Consider the following 12,661-nt stretch of genomic DNA (forward strand, 5'->3'; position numbering starts at 1 on the left):
GAGAGGAAATGCCTTCTTTATTTGGATGAGCTCAACACTAAAACAAAGACGGATGCTCTTTTGCCAGCAGAGAACACAAATTCAACTTGCTGTAGGACCCCCTCCAAATGATGGGCACACCTCTCTGTGCTTGTCAGTCAACCAAGCACACTCCTATTTAGCTTGTTGGAAAGGACGCTAGCTGGGGCCAGACCCTCAAGGGGAAAGCAGATTGTTGGGGGAGTGAATGAGAAAATTTCATGGACCTAAGAGAAGACAATAATGGAGAAACAGAAAGGCAGAGGAGGAAAAGGTATTCACTGATCCTAGCTGGCTCTTCCAGAACCCTGTCATTCATGGGAGGGTGAGAGCTGGAAGGGGCTTGTGACTGCCTCACACTTCTAGAAGAGTCAGCAGCGATTAGGGGCAGATGTATGGGAAACCTGCCAACAAGAGAGTGCAGCAAAGGAGGGCTAGAATGGAAAATAAAAGCATATAATGGTGTTTCAAAGGTAATCATTTCTGCCAGCGGTCTTCTCATTTTTTATCTATTTTTTTTTATTTTTGGTTGGAGCAAGGGTTCGAATGCAAAATGCAGATTCCATCTGCACTGGGCACAAAAGATATACTTGTGATCTGATGATTCTGCACTGGAAACTTCAACCTTTTTTAGAAAATGATCCCCACGGAGTGTGATGATTTCAATGCTTTTGGGAAGTGACTTGTCAAACCATGAGCTGTGCTAAGTTCAGCACAAGTAACACGAGGCAACGAAGTGGGTGAGTAGGAGGAAGCCAGCAGAGAAGTGCTGCTAATGTGCCCACTGCGAGTGAGGCATGGCTTGTCACGGATTACTCGTCCCCAAAGGCACTGGGGACACTCTTCTGGCAAGGCTCATCACATCACCACCAAAACGAGGTCACCACGGCCTGGCCAAGTGGCTCTCAGACTTCCGAGTACATGAGAACTTAGAGACTTTTACAAATGCAGAATCCTGGGCCCCACCTTCAAGAGCCAGGGAATCTGCGTTATGAACAAATCTTCCAGGAGATTCTGATGCAGGAGGTCTGAGGGCCCCAGCTAAGGAGACTGGGAGACGGGGGGTGGGGAGAAAGAGTCTGACTCTTTCAAGTGCAGCAAGAATGTAGAAGGCAGACCTTCATCAAGTTGGCTTTAGAACCGTTCATGCTTGAGAGTCTCAGTTTATATAACAGAGATGGTAAGACTCCCTTCACAGGATGATGATACTTAAATAGACAAAACATTTCAAAGCCTCACACCTGTTACAGAACAGCCGCCCTCAACTGTCAACTCTTTCACCTGCCTTTGTGAACTGACACCATTCAGGAAGGAAGTGGCTATGGTGGTCTTCCTCTCACTAGGGAAAGTCATCTGCCTAACAGGTTAAAATATAAAAAATACTATCGTGGAAATATTTTACCTGTGGATAAGGATAACTGTGCTAAGCAATCTGGCGGGCTCACTATTCTTTAAAAATGATGAGGTGCATTTATTTGTTCATTAATGTGACTGCCTTAAGGAATTTTCTTCAGTTTTATTAATGTTGGTCACTGCATATACTTCAAAGCTGTATAATACTACGTTCTTGAATTCAGATTTTTTCCCCCTAATTCTGACTGACCTTCTTCGTTAAGTGGAAGAAGCAACATTTCACTGTGGTTAGCATTTATCAGACCTGTCTTCACCCAGGATCCCAGTGACTACAAAAATGTGTCAAGAATCTCCAATGAGGTAGGAGGAGTCAGGGAAAGGGGCTTCAGTCTGTGCACTGCTAAAGATGCAGTTTATAAAACCGACCATCTTAAATTCCTGGTCTCTGAAGATTTCATGTATAAAATAACGGGAACTTTTCTTTCCCTGTCATACAGAAACACACGATGAGAGTGCAGGTACAAGGATGCTCACCACAGCACTGCTGGTATGAAAGAAACCTGGAAAGGACGAGAGGCTCTAAATAAGCTGTGGAACAGCCAACCTCTAAGGCAGCGTGCAGAGGCTAAAAGCACTGAGCTATCTCTCTCTGAATAACACAGCTGGGCTCCAAAACACGATGCTCAGTGCAAGCAGCCTGCTGCAGAAAGGGGGGTGCAGGAGGAGGCCGGTTTCAAATACACTCGAACAAAGGCACGGACTCCGTGTTCCATGACTGTCCACACCAGACTCATCACTGGGATATTTCTGGTGGGCAAGGAGGGGCAGGGATCGGAGGGGCTACTTGAAACAGACTGAGCCTCAGTCTAGAATTATTCACCAAGAACACCTTATTTCTACCTTGCTGAGGCAATAAAATATTTATTTACACATAAACATTAATTAATCAAAGGCCCTTCCATGAAGTGTACAAAACCAACCAGTCTGAAGCAAACTGAGGTAAGAGTTATAGTCTGTTCCCTCCGAGGAAGCCGTCCGTGCAACATCCTGAAAGATCCCAGCTCAACTGACCCTACAAGTTGTATTCTACAGCAAATCAGAAAAACTTTCTAATTTAGAGAAGAATTCGTTCCTCTCTGCTACCTTGTTTTTCAAAAGCTACACCTTTTATAGGGCTCAAAGTTGGCCGTAAATTAGTATTCAAAGAGTCAAAAATCGCAAGACTCTACTTGAGTGCTTTTTAAAAAAGAAATCAAGGATGTGCTTTAAGTCCACACAGTCATTAAATCTTAAAATCTAATGAATATGAATGTGGGAACAAAGCTCCTGATTACAATTTATAATGTATTTTAGCCAAAACTACTCAGACAGTTTAAGAACAGCTGGGAGACCTCATGGAAAATATGCAAAAGAGGTCGCCCTTTGGCAGAATTTTCCAAGACCTAGAAAGCCGAGGATGTGGTTCTTACCGAGCGAGGGTGGAGTGCAGGCCACCCCACGCTGGATGGGCAACAGAAAGCAGCATGACCCCACACTTGACAGCACTACGGTGGTTTTCCCAGGGTAAATCACACCTTGTGTTCCCGGGGCCAACAGGAAGCTTGTGTTGTAGAAATCGTGTCACATACTACGCGTGGGGCATATGGGAAGAAACAGCACCTGTTGTAATGCGCTCACCTGCTCCCTTCAGGGAAAGGAAGGGAGATTTTGAGAAGAGGAGGAAGAAAGAGTCAATGGATGGCACCATCTGCTCTGAGAGCCTAGAAGGTGGCAAATGCTATTTCAAAGGGGTCCCAGAAAACTTTTACGGGAAAGCGTACATTCAAAGTGTGAGTCTGAGTGTCATTTATACAAGTGAGAAAAGTTGGGACCTGAAGTTCCAAAGTTCCCTATAAAAAAAGAAATGTCCTTTTGGAGAAAACAAATGGCAAATTCTCTGTTAGTGGCTGGAATCTGACCAAATAACATGAATAACTCTTCCCTTTTAAATACCAAGACCATAAAACCACGCTACTAAACATGTTCTCATACAACTAAATGGCAAATGTTATTCTTGCTCAAGTTTTATAATGGTTGTATGCAAAGATCTATAGGAAAAAGTAAAAATAGAATATATATGCATTTGGAAACAAAGACTAGAAGGTTACATGGCAAAACTGTGTGTCCTTTGGCTCAAGGGATCATGGATGGTTTTATTACCTATTTCAGTATCTTCTACAACCAAAGCTTTATTTATTTATGAACACACATGTACACACAGATGGATACCACAATAAACAAAAGCCTTTTAAAGTCAGAAGAATACAGCAAATTTCAGAACATTTTACTGCACTCTTCTTAAATCTCGGGAGCCATGGTTTACCTCTACAGCCTTCAAGAATTGCTTACTTTCTCCCCAAATTAATATATACATGCAAAGTTTCCTTAAGCGCCCTGTTGAGATTAAGACTTGTGTTACTTATCCTGCTGACTAAATGGACAGAGGGAAGATGTGGATAGCTCAGCTACGCTTCCCCCGAGGCCAAACAGAAGCCAAGCACTGCCCTTTCGGCACCAAGATGATCAAGCCTGAACCGTGGGAAAGAAATCAGACTTCTTTGCACCTAACTTCCTCCAGGCTAAAGGAAGTGAGAATGTCAACCAACCTCACCAACTGAGAGAACGAAGAAAAAAATCATCCAAAAGGCTTTGAAAGGGTGCATCATAAAGTCATTGCCACACGCAATGTGATAGATCATGTGGATCTAACAAGTGATAAAAACTGTACTATGCCGCTAATTTACATTGTTTTCCTTGTGATAGTAAACTCACTGTGTACTTGGTCTCTAGGTGTGAGCATTTTAATGGAAACACTTTGGTCTCTTCCTTTGCATTCTAACATACACTATGTTGCTAATCCACACGTCCTACAACACACGTCCTACAACACACTATGTTGCTAATCCACACGTCCTACAACGCATGGGATTCTTTAAAATTTTGCATCGCAGCATGTGTGATTGAAAACAGCACTGGTGGGGGCGCCTGGGTGGCTCAGTCGGTTAAGCGTCCGACTTTGGCTCAGGTCATGATCTCACAGTGTGTGGGTTCCAGCCCTGCATCGGGCTCTGTGCTGACAGCTGGTCAGAGCCTGGAGGCTGTTTCAGATTCTGTGTCTCCCTCTCTCTCTGACCCTCCCTTGCTCACGTTGTCTCTCTCTCTCAGAAATAAATCAAAAACATTTAAAAAATTTAAAAAAAAAAGAAAAGAAAACAGCACTGGTTTTGAATCAGGTAATGCAGTGTTCAAGGAGCAGGGGCCTGTTACCTATAGTGAAAAAAGACAGAGGGTAAGAGAGAGGGAGAGAGATTGATCGATTGATTGACTGAGGCAATCAGGTGGTTAGTTCATGGAGACCACTGAAAGCCTCGGAAAAAAGATCATGAGAATTGGGTCTGGAGCTATTTTTAGATTCTGAAACAGAATAGACTGCTCCTGTGCACATTTTCATCTCAGACCCCACTATCTTTCTGATTCTAAAACACATCAATATGCAATACTAAATGCTGGATTCAAAAATTATAGCTGACTTTATGACAAAAAACTCATCATTAAGAGTTTGGATTAAGGAAATAATCAGAGAGGCTCACAAAGATTTCTCTAAAAAGATGTTCAACAGAGTATTATTTAAAGAAGATAGAAGTTGGAAACAACTTCTAAGAACAGACGAATCCATTAAAAATGGGTACAGTGAAGAACATTTAGTGATGTGGAAAAGTAGTAGTGAAACAAGACGTTGAAAGCAGGATAAAACTGTACACAGAATACAAACTCATTGTAAAAATAGCTATTTATGTATATATCACATACATACATCACAAACCCAAAGACTACAAGAACAGGTATTAAAATATTTTTTCTGAATTCTAGAATTAATAAGTTACTCATATTGTTTTGAGTCTCTCCCAAGTTTTCCAGATTTGACACACAACTACAATTATAAACACAGAAGCATTATTCAGTGAGTCTGGACAATGGTATGTGTTTATTCACTTTGATGCAGTGCTAGATTAAACATCACCTGGAGTTTGTTCTAGCTCTCTCTTGGCTCACTGACTACCATTCCACTGAAGTGGCTGTGTTATAAATTACTGGGCCATGGCCCTGATTGAAAATAGGGTAAAAAAGCTCTTAGAGCCTCTCTGAAGCAAAGCTGCACAGAAGCCCATCATTTTGTGTATCATTTCCAGCAGTCTCTGAAATCTCAACCAGTAACCTTGAGAAGCCAATTCTGTTGGGTTCTATGAACCTCAGGTTAAATCATCTTGTCCAAGCACATGGCTATGGTGTTAGATGCAACTTCTGGGGTGAGACTGACTTCTGCTAAGTCGGTGCCTCTAATAAGGACAGTGTATATTAAATGCTTTATCTGCAAATAGCGAGGATAATGAGAAGGATCAAGCAGAAAGAGAAAAGTTTCAGTGCTTGCTGCTTCTTCTTTCTTGGGAAGATCTAAAGGGTACCGTGTAAACATTGTTTGAGAAGGGAAACTGTATTAAAGGACTTTGCAGCACACTGATATTTATCAGCAAAAATCTGCTGCATGAAAGAATAGAGAACCTAATAGGGTAATGTTTTATTGGGGGGACGGGGACAGGCAGGATGTGCATGGATCAAAACACTCAGAGATGCATGAACAACCAATGTGGAGGGGTGTGGGAAGGACAGAGTGAGAAAATCTGTGATTTCTTCAGCCAGGCAGAATTGATCATTACTTCACTGCAGATCAGGGACTTTAAATAACTAACATTAATGGCTAGTCACCCTTCTTTAAAGAGCCAACTGGATCATCTCTACCAACTGGTTTTTTTGTTAGGTTAGTTTGCTTAACACAAAACGTATAAACCAGGGGGCACCTGGGTGGCTCAGTCAGTTGAGCATCTGACTCTTGATTTTGGCTCAGGTCATGATATCAGGTCACGGTTTATGATATCAAGCCCCATGTTGGGCTCTGCACTAACAGTGTGGAGCCTGCTTGGGATTCTCTCTCTCCTTCTCTTTCTGCCCCTCCCCATGCGTGTGCTGTCTCTCAAAACAAATAAGCATTAAAACAAACAAACAAACAAACAAACAAACAGGGGCACCTGGGTGGCGCAGTCGGTTAAGCGTCTGACTTCAGCTCCAGTCATGATCTCACGGGTTGTGGGTTCGAGCCCCACGTCGGACTCTGTGCTGACAGCCAGCTCAGAGCCTAGACCCTGTCATCAAATTCTGTGTCTCCCTCTCTCTCTGACCCTCCCCTGCTCATGCTGTCTCTATCTCCTTCTCAAAACTAAAACATAAAAAAAAATTAAACAAACACACACATATAAACCAGGATTGCATTTAAACTGCACTCACCCTACTGATAAAATACTAAGGAGGGTCCAGAAAACTGCAAAAGGTAGGTACACTCAGCCCTGGCTTTTTCCATTGCAGATAGGAAAGGAATTCAGTCCCTCCCTCACCTAACCAATCTGTGCTAGGGGCCTGCTGTATGCCAAGAGCCGGCAAGAATTAAAGCAATGAATTAGGTCTACAAGGTCCTGTTTTTACAGGGCTCACATTCCATGGGGGAGCAGAGAATATACATAACTTAGCAAATAATTTCAGAGGGATAGTTTCGGTGATGAAATCGAAGCAGGGTGATGGAAGAGGCTGTGCCTGGGATGCAAAGCTAGTTTACCCTGGGTGGGTAAGTACGCCTTTCCTGCAGAGCCAGGATCTGAGCTGAGAAGGAACGGTCCACGTGACTGCTCACCCATGCAAGATTTACTGAGCCTTGCCCTATGCCTACCGAAGCATCACTGAAGAGATAAAGGTAAATCAGACATGGCCCCGACCTGGACGAGTTCACAGTCTGTCTTAAAAAGAAAAAAAATAAAAAAAGCAATATATAAAATTGAGTGTGGTCAGTGCTAAGGGCCACGGCGGAAAGAAGCACTATTGCTCTTAGGAGCATGAAAGAAGAATGCTAATCCAAGAAGAAGAAAAGGGCGGAGGGAATGAGCTTAAAACTGAAGGAGGGCTGGTATTTAATCGTGGGGTCAGGAGGTTGGGAGCACCATGTGATGACAGATGCTTGATTGAAAAATGATGATGAGCTTTTCAAAAAGTTTTTAATTTTTATTTTATTATTTTTTTTCATGTTTATTTATTTTTGAAGAGAGAGACAGAGCATGGGCGGGGAAGGGGCAGAGAGAGATGCAGACACAGACTCCGAAACAGCTCCAGGTTCTGAGCTGTCAGCACGGAGCCGGACACGGGGCTCGAGCTCACAAACCACGAAATCATGACCTGAGCTAAAGTCGGACGCTTAACCGACTGAGCAATTCAGGTGCCCCTAAAAGTTTTTTTGTGTGTAAAGTGAAATCAGTGTGCCAACATAAACTCAAGGCCAACTTTGAACTAGAGTACATTTTCACCGAAGGACCTTACAAATGCCATATGTTTCAAGACTGAATCCATAAAACAAAATTAAAAAATGGTTCCACTTTACACCTTTGTTTTTTCTCCTCCTTCCTCCAATTAAATACTATGACCAAACTATCATGTTTCAATGCAAAGATGATACTAACTGCCAAGAACAAGAGCATCAGTCCCAAGGTCTCCAAAAAGAGGAAGACATTCTTTCCTTTGGGGACCTAATAATGGTCATTACAAAATATTATGGACGTCATAATCTAAAGAGATGGCTGGACCTCACATGTCTGTAATAAGTAGCTCCTGATGTGTGTCAGTTGGCATTTGGTGAGAAGAACATAGTTGCACGGCTCTACAGTGACAGAGAAGTCAGCTTCAATGACATAGTACATACAGCCTAATAAATATGTCCCAAAGAGAAATAAACGGCTTGCAAGTCTGGTGGCTGCTAATAGTTTACAGAGCCTTTCACTTCAAAGTCATAAGCCTTGAACTGGCACAGGTGAGGAGAGACCCAAGGTCATTAATACTTTGAGCTGCTTAAAAGTATTGTGACCATGCCATTCTTGAGAGATAAATGGTCACTTCAGAATGGGCAATAAAATAACTAGTGCTACTGTGGTTGACTCCCCAAAACATGTGGAATATACCATGAAGGGTCAAAAACTTGGCTTCTCTTTTCATTTGTATATTTTTGTAAAAAACGAGGTCTTCTATATGCGGAATAAAAGCAAATGAGTAGTAAAATTAACTAACAAGAACTGAGAGCTTGCCTTTTGACATACACTTATTCTTCTCAACCGCTGAGTTCAGTACTAATATCATCCCTATTTTACAGATGAGAAAACCGGGACATTGATGATTAAGGAACATGGCCATGGTCACACACTCAGGTGAGCAGCTGAGAGCAGACTTGGTCTAATGCCAAGGCTGTGCTTTTGAACACTGATCTATACAGTCTCATTCAAAGGTGCTTAATCCATTCTGGACCACAGCCCACTATGAAGGGGTGCTTATACATAAAAAATGCATTCATAAAAATTCAGCCTACAGCTTCATGGGTATCATCCTACTGGTCAACAGGTCAAGGTATCCTGAACCCATAATCGTGATGTGGATTTATGAAAAGTTCTCTTTGTAGAGATAAGCATGGGAGACTAAGCATAGCCAATGAGGTTCCCTGATTATTTTACCCCAAGTCAAAGTACCTAAATCATTGACCATTCAAGGCTACACATATTAAAAATATAACAAGACTGGTCTATGAGTTGGGGGCAATGAAGCAAGTCTTTAAAGCTAACAGCTTGGCTGACATCCAAACCCTATAAACTAGTTTCCAAAGTGGGTAGGAGCTTTTCTAGCTTGCAAATGTATCCCGACACTACCTAATAACATGATTTTTTAAATAATTAGGTGCAGGAAAAATGAGTGAGTCAGAAGTAGGGCAAGTTATGGCATCTTCTTTCCAGAAGGGGAAAGAAAAAGAACTGTCAACTGAAAAAGACCACTAATTTGTCATTAGAAAGATGAGGCCCATCTTTCTTCCCCAGAGACTATTCCTACCAAGATCTACTCTTTAAGGGTGGAATTAAGTCATTTTCTCAAGTGGTTCGAAGAAGGCTCTCTAACTCTATGTTGCTTGGAAACATGTGTAGTTCGAGTATTTAGGCACAGAGTCTTCTCTTCCTCTATAAATGCTTCTACCTCTAAGGAAGACTCCCTACCAGCTGCGCTGAGAGCTTGGCTTTTAGCACCTCTAGTTCTTTTTAAATGTTTAATTTTTGAGAGAGAGAGAGAGAGACAGAGCATGAATGGGAAGGAGAAGAGAGAGGGAGACAAAGAACTCGACAACAGGATGTCGGCACACAGCCTGATGTGGGGCTCAAACTCACGAACGATGAGATCATGACCTGAGCCGAAGTCAGATGCTTAACCGACTGAGCCACCCAGGTGCCCCCCTAACACCCGTGTTTCAAGTGTGAATTGCTTTTTGTGCAAATGCTTAAGGGTTGGCCTTATCCCCCGGCCCTGTTATTCCCCATGCTTGTCGAAGTCTCCCTGGAGGAAGAGACACTGCTTGTAGCCTGGAAGCTTCAAGGCAGTTCCTCTAATGCTGAAGGTTTGACTTTTAGCTACTTAGAATGTGTAGGGGGGATTATGAAAGAATAGCTCAAAATAGCTCATTGAAAGAAAAAAACCAATAAGGATTCCTTTTCTGGGTTGGGAAAACAGGATACTGTGTGGGCCCTTTATTTTAAGGCCACTGGCCCCGAAAGGAAACCTATCACTGTAATTGGTGCTGAGAAGCTTCTAGGTTAAAGAAAAAAAAAAAAAAAAAACATGCCAGGATCCTTTTCTTCAGGGTTACTGACTTGTATGGTGATTTTTATCCGAGCTGCCTTATTTTTAGCAATGTAAAGTTAGGCACAGGACCAAGAAAGAGGTCCAGGAAAGCTTCCTGAATTGTTTTAACCTTATAGGACACTAAACCCCTGAAATTTAAGGCCCTTTTTGAGGCTTCTTTATATTTCCTACCACACAGGTTTCCAAAATGTATCCTGAATGTCTGTCTGTCTCCACTGCCACCAGCTTTTCTAGCCGGGATGTCTGTAAGAACCTAAGAATCCTTCTCCACTTTATTCTTCATCCCCTTTAATCCATTATCCACACAGGGGCCAGAAACATCTTTCTACAGCATAAATCAGATTATATGGTCTGCAGGCTACATGTTTCTATGGCTTCCGAACACAGTTCCAATGAGGTACAAGCTCTCCTCCGTGTCCCACAAAGCCTTCTTTCGTCTGACCCTGTCTCTGTAATTTCATCTCCCGCTACCCTTCCCCTTGCCCATGCTCCAGCCAGAAGGACACTCTTCACTTCCAGACTAATTCCTTTTAATCCACTGGGCCGTTGCAGTGGCCGTTCCCTCTACCTGGAACACCGTGCCTGAAGACCTACATGTGTGGCTTCTCATCACTCGGGGCTCTCCTCAAATGTCGCTACTTTGGAGACGCCATCTGGGGATCCAGGCCGTCAGGAGATCCGAAGGTGACCCTACTTAGGACACTTTCTTCTTTGCACAGCCCAGTTTGTTTCCAGAGACCCTGTGATTCTCTAAGCCCATTCTATTTGTTTACCTGTTTATTGTTTCTCTTGTTCATTGCTATCATTTACTTGCTTATTCTCCCCAGTTCAGGGACCTGAGCTCTCTGATTCTAGGGCTAGTCTCCAGCCCTAAAGCAGTATCTGGTCCCCAGTTCAGCAAATACCTTTTGAATGCATGTGTGAGTGTGCAGCGCTTGGGGAATGCATTTGTATCTTGAGGGCTGCAGGAAGGGCTGAGGAGGCAAAGGGGAGGGGCAGCTTGGTCTTTTGATCATCATCATTGCTGCTGTGACTGCTTAACAGCTCTTGATCCTTGGGCTGTTTCTTGATTTATTCGTGAGCTGCCGGGCTCAGCTCAACTCACGGCTGCCTCCCTCCGTGCGGAGAGCAAGGTTCCGCTGTGCCACCTTGTGTTCTAAATTCCCATCACAACGGATGGCTCTGGTCTCAGAATGAACTGAAGACTCACAAAGAAACCCCGAAGCCCGCAGCTCTGGGCTCCAGCAAATGGGTATGTTCTCAGAGACTCTTTCAGAGGCTAAGTAATTCTTCGGTTAAGGATACCCTTCACATCTTTCTTCAGAAAAGCAACTTTTATGCCAACATGGAGTTCAAAGATTCCCAATGCCTTACCCTTCCACACAAAAAGCAAACAAAGACTGATGAAGAAGAATATGTCACGTCCTTTCCTTCAGCTAAACACATGGATCTCTTGAGCAGTTTTAATAACCTTGCCACCATGACAATCACTTTTCTGTCACAAGGTACTTTTGCAAAATAGGAGGGAAACTTTCCCAATTGCTCTGTAAGGGTTTCTTTTTGGTCATTTCAATTAACTTTATCACCAAACTGCTTAATTGTGACTGAAGCCACCCGGCACCATATCAGACTTTGTTTCGTATCAGGAAACCATATTAGCTTTAGAAAACACAGGTCCTAAGTAACAAGGGCAAGGCGATCCAATCCAACTTGGCAGTCCTGCAGCATTACATTATTCAAAGTGTCTGCAAGTCAGACCTAAGGAGCCATTTACTGAAGGGTCAGATTTTTCCAAAGAGCAGATGACATGTGAGGAGCAGCCCCATTCATCTCCCATGGAGATATTAGATGTCTTTAAAATCCTTTTGCTGAAACAGTATCTGAATTGGACTAAGTGATTATGTGAACTACGAAGGAGGAAAGCTGTTTGCTTGACTTTGTCGGTTTCTAATGATTTGCTGCCCCATATAGCTATTGGATGCAGCGGAAACTGGGGCTTTCTTCGACTATTAGATTTCAGGTTTCAGTGAGTCAAAAGTCATTTTGCCAATTGCATTTGCTTCAAGACAGAATATGGGAATTTGTTTCATCCATACACATACACACCCCAACACACACATGGTCCCATTTGGGATGAATCTCAATTAGAAATAATTTTTATAGGTCAAGTACATTTAAGATGCAGAGAGGATACAAGAATTGCAAGGCTATTTAATGAAATATTTTATCTGGGAACGAGATGTATCACAGGGTACTTCCTTGAAGGAGTACTTTGCATTTATGGCAGGGAAGGGTAAGTAACAGAAATTCACACTGGAAATGAAATACACACTCACCCAGCAAGTATTTTCAGAGAGGAGGACGCTCACAGATTTCTCACTGTGGAGGATCAAATACCAGGATTCTTTGCTTCCTCTCCTGTCTGATTTTGGCTAGTCCCTGCTGGGTTTTTTTTTTTTTTTTTTTTTATATACACATGTATTCA

General features: G+C 42.7%; 1 protein-coding gene across 1 annotated transcript in view; it reads right to left on the reverse strand.

The window, feature by feature from the left end:
* MAGI1 (membrane associated guanylate kinase, WW and PDZ domain containing 1) overlaps positions 1-12,661 on the reverse strand; it is a 253,203-nt gene that overhangs the window by 45,365 nt on the left and 195,177 nt on the right.

The sequence above is a fragment of the Crocuta crocuta genome, unplaced genomic scaffold, assembly GCF_008692635.1.
Source record: "Crocuta crocuta isolate KB4526 unplaced genomic scaffold, BGI_CrCroc_1.0 scaffold213, whole genome shotgun sequence".
In the NCBI taxonomy this organism is placed as follows: Eukaryota; Metazoa; Chordata; class Mammalia; order Carnivora; family Hyaenidae; genus Crocuta; species Crocuta crocuta.